Source organism: Balaenoptera acutorostrata, chromosome 7 (assembly GCF_949987535.1).
Source record: "Balaenoptera acutorostrata chromosome 7, mBalAcu1.1, whole genome shotgun sequence".
In the NCBI taxonomy this organism is placed as follows: domain Eukaryota; kingdom Metazoa; phylum Chordata; class Mammalia; order Artiodactyla; family Balaenopteridae; genus Balaenoptera; species Balaenoptera acutorostrata.
In genome coordinates this window covers 35,778,790-35,800,664 of record NC_080070.1, presented here as the reverse complement: position 1 = coordinate 35,800,664, position 21,875 = coordinate 35,778,790, and positions in this window count along the sequence as shown.

Sequence of the window (21,875 nt, the reverse complement as noted above, 5' to 3'; positions counted from 1 at the left end):
AATGCTTCAGAGCAGCATACAGAAAACACTCTTAGAAGCAGCTCTTCTGATATTCTAACCTAAATTTTCTCAGTCATAATCACACTAACCTGACAGAATTAAATAAAGGAAACATCTTCTAATGCCTGTTTCCTTTCCTCTTATCATGAACCCAGTAAGCAGTTTCTTCTATAATCAAAGGACCACATCTACTCGATAAACTGTCTCAAGCTTTCTTCTTTTAATAGAGCTTACCAGCTCTTGGATTTGCTCATTTCTTTAAATGCAATGATTGGTAACTTTCCTAGAGCTCCACATAAATTATCCACTTATATCCCCAGACAATCACTTTTAGTAAGAGTTTGTTTGGGATTGCCAAAAAAACAGAACAAAACAAAACACAAAAACAAAAACAAAAAAACACAATGAATACCTCAGAACATCAAAATTAAGCAAAAAACGTTATTTTATAATAATATATGTATATAACTTATTTATTCTTAACAACAGGTAATTTTAAGCAAAACTATTATGCACTTTTGCTATGTTCCCTTTTCTAAATGATAAACATTCAACAACATTTTATGGCCATTACTTTATTATGACAATGATTGTGGATTCCTGGTAAGTCTTAGATTATCAAATTCTAAATTTGAAGTTGAGCTGTAAACCATGACACCACTTCAACATTTCCTCTGACCCAATCCAGATAACATTCCAATATCATGAAGCACTTTGGCAGTGTTTTGACTGTTGCCTTTTCTCAATTGCATTCCCAGCCTAAAGTGCTTTTATTTGACCAATCCAAACTTTTCAACTTTCACTTGCTAACAATAGATGATTGTTCTTGTCAAAAAATCATGTCACAATAACTAGGCATTAAATTCTTAACCTGGCTGATAGTTGCATATGAAGAGCTGTTGGAACTGAAACAATCCTGCTGTGGAATAGAAGTATTTAAAAAATTAGCTTAAAATAGGTGAAAAACATCTGCTTGTTAGCTCTCCTTTTTTTCTCAGAAAGTAATGTTTCCTGTTGTATTTCTAGCTGAGGTGTCATCTTGTGAGTGGATTAGCTGTGAGATAATCTGCATTTCCACCAACACTTAACTACTGATGGACAATTTTAGAGGTCACAAATAAGGTTCTTTATCAAATGAAGGAGCAAAATAAGTTTTACGTGGTTCCGAAGAAGCAGGGAAGGTAATCACTATTCTTGGCAACAATATTAATTATTGTTACAGGAACTATGTTTTAGTACCTGTTTCTCTGTGTACCATCCTGAGTGCATTACCTAATCTAATTCTCATGACAACACTGTGAAATAGAAATTATTCTTCTCAATGTACCGATAAGAAAATCTTGCAGAGAAAAAATATTTTTCCCATTTTCACACAGTCAATAAATGAAAAGATTACAGATGGAATATCGTGCTTTAACTACTGCTCCTTTCCTGAACAGTTTCCATAGTTTTTTGTTTTCATTTTTTCTAAACAGTTCTGGCGTTGGGACCGAAAGAGTTTTCCCCTGTTCTGAGATGCAATAAAAAAACTCCTGCATTAAGAACAATGACCTATTTTATGACCAAAAGAGTACTTTAGGCAACACTGTTTTAGTTAACTTTGGATTTAGTGAGTTTGGCATCAAATATCCTCTCCTACTGCTAGATCCTCTGAAGGGCTATCCCAACTGTTAGTTTGGAAAAAATGGCTTCCATAATCATAACCCTAGAATACTCAGCGAATTTGTCGAATTGAACAGAAGTAAACTCATCTCCAGCAGAGGTACTTTAGTGGATATTTTGGGATGTGTTTCATGGGGGCTATTTGTAGATCCATAAATTATACTTTGTAGGTGGCTATCAACTCTGCTCCTGGCCCCAAAGCTATAGTTTTTCTGAAAAAATTAAAGAGTTTCTGGAGAGTAGAAAGGGGAGGATTTGGGCTCTTGAGAAGTGAGAGAAACCAAGCAAGAACCCTGCTCACAGGACAAGGGGCATAAGTCAAGTCAAAGCGTTTCAAAGCTTTTTTAGATCCCATATGTAAGTGATATATAGTGGTAATCGTACTGCAATATATAAATGTATCAAAGGAACACACTGTACACCTTAAACTTACACAGTGTCATATGTCAATTACAGCTCAATACAAATAAAATTAATTAATTAACTTAAAAAAGTGTTTCAAAGCAAAGATTTACACATGCAGGGACAAGACAGAAATCCATTTCCTGGATCCAGAGACCAAAGGCACGTGGGGATATAGCATGGAGCTGAGCTTCTGAGTTATAGGTTCAGGTTTCTTAAACACTTCTTGAAAGGGAGAAAGGAAAGTGCTTAAGGTTGTATTTCTGTGTGTGTGTGTGTGTGCTGGTATGTCAAGCAGAAATGGAATGGATTTGTTATATTACTTAAAAGTGGTTTTTCATGGAAAAAAAACCCTTTTTATTTTCATAAATTAAGATTATAAGGTAGATATCCTGAAATTTCTCTTCTTCCTCATAGTCATCGTCATATCACGTATAACAGTGGTTCTCAATCTTAGCTGCTCACTAGAACTACTTGGAGAGATTTAAAAAATCTCAGTGCCCAGGCCACACCCCAGACCAATTAGCACAGAATTGCTGTGGAAACCAGGCAACAGTATTTTTTAAGATCCCCAGGTGATGCTGCAGTCAAGCCAAGGCTGAGAACAATAATCATTACTTTGTCATTTTTCCATCATCATTATCACATAATTTTTATTTGATGTTTAATTGTCCAAGACATCAAGGTACAGGACACATAAGGAAAATTTCTTAAAATGGATGCCTGCTTTGTAGCTCCTCATAATTCAGAAGTTACCATTCCTTTCTTCATTTATTCAATAATAAACATATTCAATAAATATTGACTAAAGGCTGGATGCAATGCTAGATGTTAAACCAACAGTGGTAAACAGAGTAGAAATAGCTTCTGACCTCTCAGAACTTCAGCAGAATAGACATAGAACATAGAGGGGACCATAGGAAATTTTCTAGCTATATTCCTGATGCTGGCCGAAAGCAACCACCAACACCACCGCCAAAAACACTTCTGCCTAATACGTTAAATTTGTACCTCTTGACGAAAATCTTGGGCAGTCATGATGTATCTTTATTCAATGCAGTAACAATCATAGGAAAAAGACTAATAAAAACCTGAATTCTTTGTTAGCTGACTGTCTACGGTTCTGTATCCTTCAAAACATAAGTGGTCATTTTAGAGATGTTAAAATAGTCACTTCAGGTGAAAAATACGTTAAATTGATCTATTAAACAGATGCACAGAACATAATTAAATTAGCAAAAATGTTAGAAGAACTTATACTGAACATAAAGCTTTTGTTAAAGACGAAATTGTTCTAACCGATTTTTTATAAAGTTTTGATTATGTTTCCTGGTCAAATATCATTAGCATATAATAAAGGTATCATGTGGCATACATCTGTGTCAAAATTACTGTGGGCTTTGGGGTTTCCTCGCTGGGACTAATACATAGTTGAGCTAATTAGTCTTCTATTGTTCTTTTAACAGCAAGGCCAATGAGATATTCTTATTTAAAATGGCAACATAAGAATTCTTTTTTTTCTCCAGTGGTCATATTTCATAGGAGGTATTTTTTTGAGCATGATATTTTAAAATCAGGTATCTTTTAATAAAGCTAATTTGTAGGTAATTGTAGGACTATATATGTACATGGTAAATTATGAATGCTAGAATATTAATGAACAAATTATAACAAGTTTCTCTTCCTTTTATTAAGCATTAAAATGAGGGAAAAAATCCATAACAATTGTGATGGTTATGGCTGATGCACTTTTGACTGTTGCAATTTTGAAGATAACTTTAGTCAGCTGGAAAGCATATGTTAAAAGGGAATAGCTCAAGTGAAACAAATTCTTCTTGCTTTTGTCTCCAGGTGAACTGCACTGTGAAAGGACACAAAATGCGTATGCATTGCCTGAGAGAATTGCAGTATGAGATAAGGTGTATCTGTCGGGTAACTGAAAACCTCTTTCTACTACCAGAAATATTAAAAAATTGGAAAAGCCTGTTAATTTTTTTTTTTTAACAAGTGAAACAAGTCATTTGGTTAAAAAAAAAAAAAAGGAATGTATATTCCTTCTTTGTAGGAATATACATTTTTCATGTGAGTTGTCCTGGTAGATTTCCTAAAAGCTGATGCTAGAAGGCAAATATTGCTACATAAAGGAATGTATGACTACTCAGGTATGTGAAATGAAGTGCAGCTAAAGCACAGTTTTAAAGAAAAACCGGAATCTAAGAGATGAAGTTCTTCATTATTTTTTATCTTATCTATTAAAAGTTTTCATTACAGAATGAAAATGGTTCATTGCTTCGCTTTTTGCATTGCTTTTCAATGTAGTTTCTCTAACATGATCTGGTGACCCTTCTTCCACCTTCTCCCCTTAGCTTGAAAGATTCTACTTTATATTTTATACATATATATATATATATATATGTGTGTGTGTGTGTGTGTGTGTGAAATATATACATATATTTATTAGAGTAGAGACAGGTCACTGCTTTCAATTTGTTAAGAAATGTTTTCATGAATTGAGATATCAAAGTATCTGTACATAATGCCAGCTTTCAGTAAAGGTCACATTTTACAGTCAGATTCTGAGAGGAAATGTACAGCATAACTTCACATATTATCTGTTTTCACACAGTAGAACGTGATATTACGTTGCTTAGGTAGAAAACACATCTTTGGTAAAAATTGCTTTTGTTGATGAAAAATGCAATAGTCCAGGAACTTGGGATGTATATGTTTCTTCATTGGATGAGCATTAAAATATGAATTACTGGCTATTGGGGGAAAATGTATTTTGAATATTCTGAATTTTTAAAATTAAAAACAATGCAATAAAGGGCTTCTCCATGTTCGAGGTAGGTAATCATGCTCTGGTTCTGGTGCTTTAAATTTTTAATACTGATTTCCAACACCTGACAACTAAATTTAGTGTTCCTTTCTTATTATCTTTCCTTTCACTGTTCATTTTCCTCTTCCCCTTGGCCATGATTTATTTCTACTCTTCTTCCATCTTATATAGTCTTTCCTCTTTTCCCTCTAACTACATAAACAAAAGCAAGGTTAAAATTATTTAGGGAAAACTTTACTTTTACTTCATATTTTCCTACACAAGACATAAACATTTCTAAGCAGTTAAAGGGCCTCTTCTGTCTTAAATCCAGAGAAAAACTGGGTACATTTATGTATTTTAAAGCAGAGTGTATGTACCTAGGTTTATTTTGCTACACTGGAATACTGAACAAAGAAACCTATGAATTTTTTTTTAGACTATAAATACATATTTTAAGTGATTGCCAATGTGATCATAGGGTAAAACTTAATTTGCACAATTCGCTTTCTACCAGTACTTGAAAAATAACTCAGAACCACTGTCCTACCCTTGTGGATCAGTATCACTACCTTTTCTTGTGCAAGATGATATATAATCATTAAAGAGAGAAAATTTCATAATTATTTTTCTTGACTGACAGTCTTCCAAATGGTAGTAACTTAATACCAGTATATATTAAACACTTTTAACACAGGACATATTTTAGTTTATCTAGTTCTCTGAATTCTAAATCATGATTTGTACACTCACAGGTGACATGTTAACATGAAAATTTCTCATTCATTTTTTTTTAAGAAAGCAGCCAGAACCACAAAGTAATTTTATAGTCTATCTTGATACCGCTTATTAGCTTTCTGTATTTTATCAAAATCAGCCAACTTTCTCAAAAGAAAATATAAGCAGAAAATGTGACATGTCAAATACTAGATGTTCAAGCAGAGAATAAATCCTTTTTAACTTTGAAAAAGGAATTAAACAATGTCAACTAATAAATTAGAGTTCACCTTTTATTAAAAATAAATCAGCTAGAGTAATTTTACAAACTGACATACTGATAATTATAAGGTAAATATAGAGAGATGAAGCTTACTTTTCCTTGAAATATTCATGCATATCTCAAAAGTTACTCTCACACCTAGCCATCAGCTATTGATATCAATTTTCTACTAGACTCCCACTAAAAACTCTCACTTAAAAAGCCTGAGCTCAGTTGCTAAAAAGCAATAACAACATTGAAAATAAAGTCTGATGGGTGCCCTAAAACCAGATTCTATAAGAGTTTTTTATTAATTATAAACAAAGTATCATATAAATCATATTCATCACCCCACACTGCCTTGACCCTCCGTCTTCCTGGACCGCATCATCTCCACCTGGGGCAGCCAACAAGTCACTGGCCACTTCTGTGCAACCAGGCAGACCAGTCCTACATGCCAGACTTTTGGTTTCACCTGCAATTCCTGGATCTGAATAAAATACACACTTCAGGCATTCTAAACAGCTGCTAAAGGATACAGATGATGCAACCTGGAAGTGGGGGACAGTTAATTCTCCCATGAGTAAACTTTGTTCAATGGAAAGTGAAATACAAGGAAGAGTATGCAAATAAACCCCACCTTCTCCCTCCATTTCATGAACTGCTCTGAGGACGTTTGTCCATAAAGCTCTCCTGAGACCTTGAACGTGCCCAGCAGAGGCACCTGTTGAGGGGCTGTTGTGAAGCAGTTGTCAGTGTGAGAATGTATGACTTTGCACTACTTGGCCTCCTTCATTACCTCACTTTCCTTATACCTCACTCTTGCTGTCCTGGGTTCATGCAACCCAAATAATCCTTGCCTTGGGCTCTGATTTATAGGGAATCTGGGATGAACCACACATGTGGCTGGATTGAGAAAGACACAATTAGACATTCCTAATTTGATACTCCTGGCTTCATATTATGTAGCAATTTTTTTTTTTTTCTTGAAGAAAAGGTATGTCTACAACAAGATTCAAATATTCAGAAAATGTATTAACTGGGTAGTTGGGGAAGTGTTCTGCTTAATGTGGGTCAATCAGACTTAGTATCTACTCTGACTATACATTCTACTGAAGAAGAGAGAAAGAGAGAGAGCAAATCCATGAATACACCTGGACTGGTGTGGAAGGAGGTAGGAGGGTGAGTAGTACTGACAGTAGCCGTACTGTGGAATAGTCACCACAAGTAAAACTGGAAAGATAGAGGAGGAAACATGAATAACTTTGATAGAAGAACATGCTGGCAGGAAAGTCTAAGTTTTCATGTACCCTTTACGTTCAGAAGGACAGATACCAGGAAGTAGGAATACTGAAATATTTCATCATAGAAGACAACTAGTAGAAATCTTTTTGGAAACTGAGAAATAGACCGGGAGCTGAGAAAATAAATTTACCCTTGAGATGTAGCAGAGAGAAGGATATTTGTCACAGAAGAAGAAAACAAGAAGATTCAAAACAACCCATACACTATATCTAATGGGAGATATGGAATTTGAATATAGTACACTATTTTGGGAGATATCTTAAAAGAAAATGAAATCCCACTATTGAACTGAGGAACAAGGTAATGAAAATGATACTTATAAGACTTAAAAGCAGAAAATATCTCTGAAAATTATCTAATAAATGGCCAGAAGAAAATTTCAGGAAAAAAGCATGGCATCTGCAACAGATTGCCAGGAGGCATGGCGTTTATGAAACAGGAGTTGGGATTCATAAAAAGAAAACCGAATAATATTAAAAGGCAACAAGATAAGAGGGAAAGACAAGTTGTAATCAGGAAGGACTGCAAGGAAATAAAAATGGAATAGCAGCCCTGAGCAGAAGTGATATTGCAGAAAATAGAATCAGTGATATAAAGGATATATTTTAACAGCTCTCCCAGACATCAAAGGAAAAGGAAAAAAATACACAAAACAATAAGAAATAAAATGATAGATATCTAAGAGAAAGACTGGAAAGCCAGCATACAGATAATTGCTGTGTTTGAAGAAGAAACTAGACCAAACAAAAATAATGCAGTAATTGATGACAAAATATGAGAATAAATCTCCAAGCCAAAGAGAAACTGTGGTACAGATTGAAAGAGGGTCACTTCATTCCAAACCAAATGAATGCAGAGACCCCCAGGCATATCCTAGTTAATGTTTTGATCATTAAGAATAAAACCAATTCAGGGGAGATTAACCAAGATGGCGGAGTAGAAGGACGTGCTCTCACTCCCTCTTGCGAGAGCACCAGAATCACAATTGGCTGCTGGACAATCATTGACAGGAAGACCCTGGACTTCACCAAGGAGGATACCCCACGTCCAAGGACAGAGGAGAAGCCACAGTGAGACGGTAGGAGGGGCGCAATCAGAGTAAAATCAAATCCCATAACTGCTGGGTGGGTGACTCACAGACTGGCGAACACTTATACCACAGAAGTCCACCCACTGGAGTGAAGGTTCTGAGCCCCACGTCAGGCTTCCCAACCTGGGGGTCTGGCAACGGGAGGAGGAATTCCTAGAGAATCAGACTTTGAAGTCTAGTGGGAATTGATTGCAGGACTGTGACAGGACTGGGGGAAACAGAGACCCCACTCTTGAAGGGCACACACAAAGTAATGTGTGCATCGGGACCCGGGGGAAGGAGCAGTGACCCTGGGGGACACTGAACCAGACGTACCTGCTGGTGTTGGGGGGTCTCCTGCAGAGGCAAGTGGTGGCTCTGTTTCACCGTGGGGATAAGGACACTGGCAGCAGAGGTCCTGGGAAGTTCTCCTTGGCGTGAGCCCTCCCAGAGTCTGCTATTAACCCCACCAAAGAGCACGGGTAGGCTCCAGTGTTGGGTTGCCTCAGGCAAAACAACCAACAGGGAGGGAACCCAGCCCCACCCATCAACAGTCAAGTGGATTAAGGTTTTACTGAGCTCTGACCGCCACAGCAACAGTCAGCTCTACCCACCACCAGAGCCTCCCATCAAGCCTCTTAGATAGCCTCAACCACCAGAGGGCAGACAACAGAAGCAAGAAAAACTACAATCCTGCAGCCTGTGGACCAAAAACCACAGTTACAGAAAGACAGAGAAGATGAAAAGGCAGAGGGCTATCTACCAGATGAAGGAACAAGAAAAAACCCCAGAAAAACAACTAAATGAAGTGGAGATAGGCAACCTTCCAGAAAAAGAATTCAGAATAATGATAGTGAAGATGATCCAGGACCTCGGAATAAGAATGGAGGCAAAGATTGAGAAGATGCAAGAAATGCTTAACAAAGACCTAGAAGAATTAAAGAACAAACAAACAGAGATGACCAATACAATAACTGAAATGAAAACTACACTAGAAGGAATCAATAGCAGAATAACTGAGGCAGAAGAACGGATAAGTGACCTGGAAGACAGAATGGTGGAATTCACTGCTGCGGAACAGACTAAAGAAAAAAGAATGAAAAGAAATGAAGACAGCCTAAGAGACCTCTGGGACAACATTAAACACAACAACATTCGCATTATAGGGGTCCCAGAAGGAGAAGAGAGAGAGAAAGGACCAGAGAAAATATTTGAAGAGATTATAGTCGAAAACTTCCCTAACATGGGAAAGGAAATAGCCACCCAAGTCCAGGAAGCGCAGAGAGTCCCATACAGAATAAACCCAAGGAGAAACACACCGAGACACATAGTAATCAAAGTGGCAAAAATTAAAGACAAAGAAAAATTACTGAAAGCAGCAAGGGAAAAACGACAAATAACATACAAGGGAACTCCCATAAGGTTAACAGCTGATTTCTCAGCAGAAACTCTGCAAGCCAGAAGGGAGTGGCATGATATACTTAAAGTGATGAAAGGGAAGAACCTACAACCAAGATTACTCTACCCAGCAAGGATCTCATTTAGATTTGATGGAGAAATCAAAAGCTTTACAGACAAGCAAAAGCTAAGAGAATTCAGCACCACCAAACCAGCTCTACAACAAATGCTAAAGGAACTTCTCTAAGTGGGAAACACAAGAGAAGAAAAGGACCTACAAAAACAAACCCAAAACAATTAAGAAAATGGTCATAGGAACATACATATCGATAATTACCTTAAACGGGAATGGATTAAATGCCCCAACCAAAAGACATAGACTGGCTGAATGGATACAAAAACAAGACCCATATATATGCTGTCTACAAGAGACCCACTTTAGACCTAGGGACACATACAGACTGAAAGTGAGGGGATGGAAAAAGATATTCCATGCAAATGGAAATCAAAAGAAAGCTGGAGTAGCTATACTCATATCAGATAAAATAGACTTTAAAATAAAGAATGTTACAAGAGACAAGGAAGGACACTGCATAATGATCCAGGGATCAATCCTAGAAGAAGATATAACAATTATAAATATATATGCACCCAACATAGGAGCACCTCAATACATAAGGCAACTGCTAACAGCTATAAAAGAGGAAATCGACAGTAACACAATAATAGTGGGGGACTTTAACACCTCACTTACACCAATGGACAGATCATCCAAAATGAAAATAAATAAGGAAACAGAAGCTTTAAATGACACAATAGACCAGATAGATTTAATTGATATATATAGGACATTCCATCCAAAAACAGCAGATTACACGTTCTTCTCAAGTGCGCACGGAACATTCTCCAGGATAGATCACATCTTGGGTCACAAATCAAGCTTCAGTAATTTTAAGAAAATTGAAATCATATCAAGCATCTTTTCTGACCACAACACTATGAGATTAGAAATGAATTACAGGGAAAAAAACGTAAAAAAGACAAACACATGGAGGCTAAACAATACGTTACTAAATAACCAAGAGATCACTGAAGAAATCAAACAGGAAATAAAAAAATACCTAGAGACAAATGACAATGAAAACACGACGACCCAAAACCTATGGGATGCAGCAAAAGCGGTTCTAAGAGGGAAGTTTATAGCTATACAAGCCTACCTCAAGAAACAAGAAAAATCTCAAGTAAACAATCTAACCTTACACCTAAAGAAACTAGAGAAAGAAGAACAAACAAAACCCAAAGTTAGCAGAAGGAAAGAAATCATAAAGATCAGAGCAGAAATAAATGAAATAGAAACAAAGAAAACAATAGCAAAGATCAATAAAACTAAAAGTTGGTTCTTTGAGAAGATAAACAAAATTGATAAGCCATTAGCCAGACTCATCAAGAAAAAGAGGGAGAGGACTCAAATCAATAAAATCAGAAATGAAAAAGGAGAAGTTACAACAGACACCGCAGAAATACAAAACATCTTAAGAGACTACTACAAGCAACTTTATGCCAATAAAATGGACAACCTGGAAGAAATGGACAAATTCTTAGAAAGGTATAACCTTCCAAGACTGAATCAGGAAGAAACAGAAAATATGAACAGACCAATCACAAGTAATGAAATTGAAACTGTGATTAAAAATCTTCCAACAAACAAAAGTCCAGGACCAGATGGCTTCACAGGTGAATTCTATCAAACATTTAGAGAAGAGCTAACACCCATCCTACTCAAACTCTTCCAAAAAATTGCAGAGGAAGGAACTCTCCCAAACTCATTCTATGAGGCCACCATCACCCTGATACCAAAACCAGACAAGGACACTACAAAAAAAGAAAATTACAGACCAATATCACTGATGAACATAGATGCAAAAATCCTCAACAAAATACTAGCAAACAGAATCCAACAACACATTAAAAGGATCATACACCACGATCAAGTGGGATTTATCCCAGGGATGCAAGGATTCTTCAATATACGCAAATCAATCAATGTGATACACCATATTAACAAATTGAGGAATAAAAACCATATGATCATCTCAATAGATGCAGAAAAAGCTTTTGACAAAATTCAACACCCATTTCTGATAAAAACTCTCCAGAAAGTGGGCATAGAGGGAACCTACCTCAACATAATAAAGGCCATATATAACAAACCCACAGCAAACATCATTCTCAATGGTGAAAAACTGAAAGCATTTCCTCTAAGATCAGGAACGAGACAAGGATGTCCCCTCTCACCACTATTATTCAACATAATTCTGGAAGTCCTAGCCACGGCAATCAGAGAAGAAAAAGAAATAAGAGGAATACAAATTGGAAAAGAAGAAGTAAAACTGTCACTGTTTGCAGATGACATGATACTATACATAGAGAATCCTAAAACTGCCACCAGAAAACTACTAGAGCTAATTAATGAATATGGTAAAGTTGCAGGTTACAAAATTAATGCACAGAAATCTCTTGCATTCCTATACACTAATGATGAAAAATCTGAAAGAGAAATTATGGAAACACTCCCATTTACCATTGCAACAAAAAGAATAAAATACCTAGGAATAAACCTACCTAGGGAGACAAAAGACCTGTATGCAGAAAACTATAAGACACTGATGAAAGAAATTAAAGATGATACCAACAGATGGAGAGATATACCATGTTCTTGGATTGGAAGAATCAACATTGTGAAAATGAGTATACTACCCAAAGCAATCTACAGATTCAATGCAATCCCTATCAAATTACCAATGGCATTTTTTACGGAGCTAGAACAAATCATCTTAAAATTTGTATGGAGACACAAAAGACCCCGAATAGCCAAAGCAGTCTTGAGGCAAAAAAATGGAGCTGGAGGAATCAGACTCCCTGACTTCAGACTATACTACAAAGCTACAGTAATCAAGACAATATGGTACTGGCACAAAAACAGAAACATAGATCAATGGAACAAGATAGAAAGCCCAGAGATTAACCCACGCACCTATGGTCAACTAATCTATGACAAAGGAGGCAAAGATATACAATGGAGAAAAGACAGTCTCTTCAATAAGTGGTGCTGGGAAAACTGGACAGCTACCTGTAAAAGAATGAAATTAGAATACTCCCTAACACCATACACAAAAATAAACTCAAAATGGATTAGAGACCTAAATATAAGACTGGACACTATAAAACTCTTAGAGGAAAACATAGGAAGAACACTCTTTGACATAAATCACAGCAAGATCTTTTTTGATCCAACTCCTAGAGTAATGGAAATAAAAACAAAAATAAACAAGTGGGACCTAATGAAACTTCCAAGCTTTTGCACAGCAAAGGAAACCATAAACAAGACGAAAAGACAACCCTCAGAATGGGAGAAAATATTTGCAAATGAATCAACGGACAAAGGATTAATCTCCAAAATATATAAACAGCTCATTCAGCCCAATATCAAAGAAACAAACACCCCAATCCAAAAATGGGCAGAAGACCTAAATAGACATTTCTCCAAAGAAGACATACAGACGGCCACGAAGCACATGAAAAGATGCTCAACATCACTAATTATTAGAGAAATGCAAATCAAAACTACAATGAGGTATCACCTCACTCCTGTTAGAATGGGCATCATCAGAAAATCTACAAACAACAAATGCTGGAGAGGGTGTGGAGAAAAGGGAACCCTCTTGCACTGTTGGTGGGAATGTAAATTGATACAGCCACTATGGAGAACAATATGGAGGTTCCTTAAAAAACTAAAAATAGAATTACCATATGACCCAGCAATCCCACTACTGGGCATATACCCAGAGAAAACCGTAATTCAAAAAGACACATGCACCCGAATGTTCATTGCAGCACTATTTACAATAGCCAGGTCATGGAAGCAACCTAAATGCCCATCAACAGACGAATGGATAAAGAAGTGGTGGTACATATATACAATGGAATATTACTCAGCCATAAAAAGGAACGAAATTGAGTCATTTGTTGAGACGTGGATGGATCTAGAGACTGTCATACAGAGTGAAGTAAGTCAGAAAGAGAAAAACAAATATCGTATATTAATGCATGTATGTGGAACCTAGAAAAATGGTACAGATGAGCCAGTTTGCAGGGCAGAAGTTGAGACACAGATGTAGAGAATGGACATATGGGCACCAAGGGGGGAAAACTGCGGTGAGGTGGGGATGGTGGTGTGCTGAATTGGGCGATTGGGATTGACATGTATACACTGATGTGTATAAAACTGATGCCTAATAAGAACCTGCAGTATAAAAAAACAAACAGGGCTTCCCTGGTGGCGCAGTGGTTGAGAATCTGCCTGCCAATGCAGGCGACACAGGTTCGAGCCCTGGTCTGGGAAGATCCCACATGCCGCGGAGCAATTAGGCCCGTGAGCCACAATTACTGAGCCTGCGTGTCTGGAGCCTGTGCTCTGCAACAAGAGAGGCCGCGACAGTGAGAGGCCCGCGCACCGCGATGAAGAGTGGCCCCCGCTCGCCACAACTAGAGAAAGCCCTCGCACAGAAACGAAGACCCAACACAGCCATAAATAAATAAATATTAAAAAAAAAAAAAAAAGACAAACAAAACAACTAATACTAAACTTTCATTGGGTTATTTGTATGGAAATATGTTAATATAAATGTTTCAGACATTACATGAAATTTCTAAAAATCTTATATTTGTATTTGTATGGAAATATGTATGGAAATATGTTAATATAAATGTTTCAGACATTACATGAAATTTCTAAAAATATTATATTTGTATTTGTATGGAAATATGTATGGAAATATGTTAATATAAATGTTTCAGACATTACAGGAAACTTCTAAAAATCTTATATGTTCTGGTATAATGTTATAAGTAATAATCCTAGTTATTACTTTAAAATGTATATCTCAGAAATAACTAATTTTCTTGTCAACTGCATTATTATGAACTTTCATCAAATCTTTAACCATGGTCATTTTTAAGTCTTTTGTCATTTACAGACAGTTCTGGGTGTACTCTGATGATTTTGCAAATATGTTCCTATAAAAGGGTTTCATCTTCAAGAAATTCATGGAAAAGACTCTGACAAGTACAGGTTTCTGGTAACTGACTGTACTGCTGAACTGAATGAATAAGCATTTTCAGAACTCTAATCAAAAACTGATGAACTCATAAAAGTGCTAACAAAAGATCAAGATGAAAAAAAAATTAATTACATGGGACTGAGTGAACTGATGAGGATGAGTATAATTTTTGTGACTTTCTGTCTGAATTAAAAAAAAAAATCCCACAAGGACTCAGAGGCAAAGAATATACAAATCAATTTTCACTGCAAAGTAAAGGAGCTGTTACAGTGGAGGATTACTGGACTGAATGTCAATATTATGACATAGTATGAGTGTGTTTCATGTTTGGTAATTGCAATCATTGTTGCTTTTGTTGTGGTCATCCATGTACAATGCTTGGTGTCAGTCTATTTATCTCTTGTAAAAATAAAATACAGTGTGTGTGTGTGGAAAAAAAAAAAAAAAAAGAATAAAACCAATTCAATCACCATTCAAGAGGAAAATGGACTACCTACAAAGAAACAAAAAATTTTAGCCTTCAAACTCTCCTCTACAACACTAAATTCCTGAATATTATAGAATAACAGCTAAGGAATTTTTAGTAGAAAAACTATATAACCCAAGATTTTTATAAATACTAAAGTTGTAATTTGTTAGCAAAGGCAAGAGAATAATATTCTTGGAATTCAAATGCACAAAAAAGTATGCAAAAATATGATGTTGAAATTATGTGAAGATTAATTCCAACCTACCAGGAGATGAATCAAAATTAAGAGCTTAAGAATTGTGAGGACATTGTGTGCCAAATATTAACCTTGTCTCTCAGCTCTAAGCCCAGCTTTCTATAACCAGCTTTATAATTCTGAAGCTGGGACTCTGCAAACTACATTTCTCCTTTACTGGGTGGCAATGCCAATAGGGGGCGCTTGAGGGAGACTAGGAAGCTGGAGCAAAGAGGAGGGACTTGTTTCTTCCTGTTTGCTTATTGTTCCTGTCAGCGCCTCTCAGAAACATCCCTTCACCTCAGAAAGGGCAGATGGTTCTAGTAGGCTGTTTCATTCCACATTCCCAGACCAGCCTCATTTGGCCACAGAGGGACCCTCCTCAGAGGTCTGAATCCCATCTTTGGTGGGATCCTTTCTCTGAGAAAATGGAGTGTTGGCAGTAGTCAAGAGTGCCATCTCTTCAGAGGTCAGGGTCCTAGCTCTCCAGGTTCAGATGTTTCCAACATCTTTCTTTTGTTCTTCTGGCTTAGAGTTGGTTGCTGCTTCCTGCCATTACTAATTCACATTGCCTCAGTGTTCTTGTTTACAGTTGTTCTAGTCTCCAGTGCCTGTGTAACAACTTTTCCTATATTACATTCTTTCAGTTAAAATAGCTAGTGTGATTTCTATGTTCCTGACTTGACTCTGACTAATATAGTACTTGCTATCACATCAGAATGGGATTGCTTTGTTGTATCCTTGATCTTGAATTCAGTGCTGAGCTCCTGCCAACTGGACATGGGTATACCATGGCACCAGGACTAATCAAATTATCACCTATCACTGGTGGTAATGGAATGCTTGCTGACAAAGTATTTTGGGGAATCAAGCAGCTGCTGAACTTGACTGTTACAGAAATAATATGGCTATAGGACGAAGGAGTTGGAGAGTTCTTTTGGCTATATTAGAGAACCTACAGAAAGAAAATGTCAATCTCAGAACTTTAAGTTCCCAGTTCAAGCCAACATCAGAGAACCAAGGAGATTCTGTGATGACCCTAAAAGAAGTTTTATTTCTTATAGCTACAAGCCCATCCTCATTGAAAATTAGACTCAAGATTTAATTGGGTATGTTGCATAATTACAACATAGAATGAATTCAAACTTGCTAAGATTTTCATGCAAAAGTTTGGGCAATTATATTTGGAATATCAAAGTTGAGGACACATTGGGGGACTCAGAGGAAGATGAGACTCTTGAACATCCCAAGGCTCTCTCGATTTCCCTGAACAGTAGAAGCTATCTGTCCTCCTGTATCTTATCTGAGGATACTAGCTTTTGTTGCTTGAAGACCCAGTAATAAGCTCCTTTGGGGAAGTTGCTCTGCAAGGGGAATCATGATTTTCTCAAGATCCATTCCAACCCTCTTTGTTGTTTCTAGATATAAAACTAGAGTCCCATGTTGGTTATTCCAGCGGGAAAAATGCAAACGTTAACCTGGGGGGAATATGTATGGGGATGGATTCTAAGGGTCTTAGACCAAATGGAGGAAGGAATATAATGCTGGATTGGACCAAATTTCTTGATATGGGTGCATTTACTGACATTTTGAATTTAATGGATTAGCTTATGCAGCTGAAAATGGCTTCAAAAGTTTACTTGTTTAGATAACCAAGACTTGGATTCAATACTGACCAAAGACCTAAATGTAAGGCTGGGCACTAAAAATCTCTTAGAGGAAGACATAGGCAGAACACTCTTTGACATAGATCACAGCAATATCTTTTTTGATCCACCTCCTAGAGTAATGAAAATAAAAACAAAAATAAACAAATGGGACCTAATTAAACTTAAAAGCTTCTGCACAGGAAAGAAACCATAAATAAAAGGAAAAGACAACCTATGGAATGGGAGAAAATATTTGCAAATGAAGCGACAGACAAGGGATTAATCTCCAAGATATACAAACAGCTTGTGCAGCTCCATGTCAAAAAAGCAAACAACCCAAACAAAAAATGGGCAGAAGATCTAAATAGACATTTCTCCAAAGAACCCATACAGATGGCCAAAAAGCACATGAAAAGATGCTCAATATCACTAATTATCAGAGAAATGCAAATCAAAACTACAATGAGGTATCACCTCACACCAGTCAGAATGGCCATCATCAAAAAGTCTACAAACAGTAAATGCTGGAGAGGGTGTGGAGAAAGGGAACCTTCCTACACTGTTAGTGGGAATGTAAATTGGAACAACCACTATGGAGAACAGTATAGAGGTTCCTTAAAAACGAAAAATAGAACTACCATATGATCCAGCAATCCCACTCCTGGACATATATCCAGAGAAAACCATAATTAGAAAAGATACATGCACCCCAATGTTCATTGCAGTACTATTTACAATAGCCAAGACATGGAAGCAACCTAAATGTCCATCAACAGATGAATGGATAAAGAAGATGTGGTACATATATACAATGGAATGTTACTCAGCTGTAAAAAAGAACAAAATAATGCCATTTGCAGCAACATGGATGGACCTAGAGATTATCATACTAAGTGAAGTAAGTCAGATAGAGAAAGACAAACATCATATGATATCACTCATATGTGAAATCTAATTTAAAAATGATACAAATGAACTTATTTACAAAACTGAAATAGACTTACAAATATTGAAAACAAATTTATGGTTACCAAAGGTGAAACATGGGGGAAAGGATAAATCAGGGGCTTGGGATTAACATACACACACTACTATATATAAGATAGATAACCAACAAGGACCTACTGTATAGCACAGGGAACTCCACTCAATACTCTTGTGATAACCTATATGAAAAAAGAATCTGAAAAAGAATGAATATATGTATATGTATAACTGAATCACTTTGCTGTACAACTGAAACTAACACAACATTGTAAATCAACTATGCTCCAATAAAATTTAAGAAAACACAAATGTTTAGGGATATAGGAATATTAGAATAAATTCATCATGGGAAGGAGGAGAGGGGGATGGCTAGGAGTGGAAATGTATTGAGTCAGGGTGAAAAAAATGGCTCAACCAAGATACCCCTCCCCCATAAGGAGGCCTCCTAACTGTGGCCCCTGTGCTAGGAATACAGATATACACACAAGCATGTTCTGGTCTTGAGGGGTCTGGGGGCCAGCAACTCCCTCCAGAAAACTGTAATGCACTGACAGTGCACCAAGTCTGGTGTGGGGAAGGAACATTTCCCCCATGTGGTCAGACAGAGCCTTTGTAATTGCCTATGGTTGGGCCTAAAAGATCACATATAAGATTCTGACCTGGAACTGAGCTTCTCAGAGACCAGTGTCGATCCTCCCAATAGAGATGAGCCAGACACCTGGTTGTAGGTTTATTGTACGCCTTCTGTCTTGGCTGGGGCAGAGATCTGCCCTCATTAGAATACACCCTTATTTTGGATATGGATTTTTTTCCTTGTCCACAAGGCTTCTACAAGCCCCATTATTCATAAGCTTATAAATGCCTTATTCATTGCCATGGCATAAGCAACACTGCTCCTGGCCAAGGAACTCATTTCATAGCAAAATAAATGTGGCAATGACTCATGTATATGGAATTCACCAGCATTATCATAAGCCCTGTAATCCAAAAGCATCTGGTTAGATAGTCACCCAATGATCTAGTCATGGCACTAGAGGGGTGATAGTAACCTGACATTTTTGAAGATTAATCTTACACGATGTAGTATATACTCAGAAACAAAGACCAATCGCATTGTTTCTCTCAAAGCCATAATATGTGAATCTAGGAATTTAGGTATAGAAGTGGAAGTGGAGCCTCTCATTATTAAAACTAATAACACACTTGCAGAATTTTTGCTTCCTCTTCTCCAATTTTGATCTCTGCTGATTAGAGATTTTAGCTTCAAATGGAGAAATGTTTTTCACCAAAGGACACAGCAAAGGCATTGACTGGAGGTTGGAAATAGTAATGAGTATTAGTAGCAATTAAAGGGTTGAAATGATTAGATTATATATAAATCTGGGTTTAAAACTAAATGTAATAGAGTAATTACTCTTAAATGAAAATCTATATTATTAAAAATACGTAATACCTATAATCAGTACCAGAAATACCAGTAATATTGTCAAAGCTTGAGTAGTGTGTATGTGTGGGGAATTATCGGGAAGGGAGTAAAATTTTCCTGATTAAAGAAGACTCAAACAGGGGCTTCCCTGGTGGCACAGTGGTTAAGAATCCACCTGCCAATGTAGGGGACATGGGTTTGAGCCCTGGTCCGGGAAGATCCCACATGCTGCAGAGCAATTAAGCCCGTGTGCCAAAACTACTGAGCCTGCGCTCTAGAGCTCACGAGCCACATCCACTGAGCCTGTATGCCGCAACTACTGAAGCCTGCGCGCCTACAGCCTGTGCTCCACAACAAGAGAAGCCACCGCAATGAGAAGCCCATGCACCGCAACAAAGAACAGCCTCCACTCGCGGCAACTAGAGAAAGCCCGTGTGCAGCAACGAAGGCCCAACGCAGCCAGAAATAAAATAAATAAATCTATTATAAAAAAAAGAAGACTCAAACAATTAAATAAACTTTAAAATGCTCCTGAGAACTTTGATATCTTTTATAAGGATTATAAACTGTACACATTTTCTAAAGCATTGGAGAAAAAATTTTAAAATGAATATAAAAGATATATATAATATATACTCATATATATATAATTATTTTCCTCACATAAAATGAGAGAAATAATAAGAAATAAATATATTTACAAATTAAGAATATAAATGATTAACCTAGTAAAGGTATATCCCTTTAAATTACAAATGAAATTGGACTTGACTCATCAAATTTGTTCTAAGATTTGATTTTAAAAATTAAATTCAACTACATGTTGTTCTTGAGACATTCTAAAAATGACACACAAAAATTCAAAGTAACACAATAGTCAAATTATGTCAGGCAAGTGTAATCAAAAACATAACATGTATTCATATTACATTGAGTGTATAATATGTAAAATGAGAAAAAGTCACTTTATCTTATAAGGAGTATAATTCAAAGTTATGATATGACTATCATGGACCACTGCATGTGAAAGAAAATTAACATATACATACTATCAATATACATTCTTGTAATGATATATATCATATATCCATTATATAATATGAACATTATAACAATATTAACATAACATAGTATATTATGTCATATTTATTCCAGTCACTTTAGCTGCTTCAAACTCCTATCTTTGCCTCCTCATCTCATAGAGGACCACGATGCTCTGCTTGAAGTCAAGTTCCCTATACTGGGAAATTAGGAAATTATCCCTTAGACCAGCGGTCCCCAACCTTTTTGGCACCAGGGACTGGTTTCGTGGAAGACAATTTTTCCATGGACCGGGGTGGACCGATGGTTTTGGGATAGTTCAAGTGCATTACATTTATTGTGCACTTCATTTCTCTTATTATTACATTGTAATATATAGTGAAATAATTATACAACTCACCATAAGTACAATCAGTGGCAGCCCTGAGCTTGTTTTCACTTGCCACTCACTGATCGGGTTTTGATATGAGTCTGCAAGCAATTGATTTATTATGGTCTCTGTGCAGTCAGACCTCTCTGCTAATGATAATCTGTATTTGCAGCCGCTCCCCAGCGCTAGCGTCACCACCTCAGCTCCACCTCAGATCATCAGGCATTAGATTCTCATAAGGAGCCGCAACCTAGATCTGTCGCATGCATGTGTAGTTCACAGTAGGGTTTGAGCTCCTATGAGAATCTAATACCACCACTGATCTGACAGGAGGTGGAGCTCAGGCAGTAATGCGAGCCATGGGGAGCGGCTGTAAATACAGATGAAGCTTCACTCGCTTGCCCAGCGCTCACCTCCTGCTGTGCAGCCCGGTTCCTAACAAGCCATGGACTTGTACTGGTCTGTGGCCTGGGGGCTGGGGACACCTGCTTTAGACAGAGAACTGGAACAAGCATGTGTTCACCTTGTGAATTTCTCTGCTTCAGAGATTGTGCTCTTGTGCTGCCTACTGTCCAGTGCTTAAAGGAGTTGGTTCGTGTGTTTTGTCTAGTTTCATAGTTGTTGTTTTTTTGGTGAACAAGTTCAGTACCAGTTCCTCTGTTCTAGCTAAAGCAGATAATTACCACAAGTGATTTTTAGTTTCTTCCTTTTCTTTCTTATTGATATTTTCTTACTGAATATATATATTTGTAATTATATGTTTTAAATTACCTCAAAAATGTTATGCAAATCAGAAAGAAACAACATCCTACTAAATTTCACAGAAATTAAAGAACACATTTTCTGAGATAATATTGTACTTCATTAGGATATGCTTTTATTCGTCAGCTTTGAATTTTGCTGAACAAGAAAAGAACTAGAAAGGTGATTAAAAAGGAAAAAAAA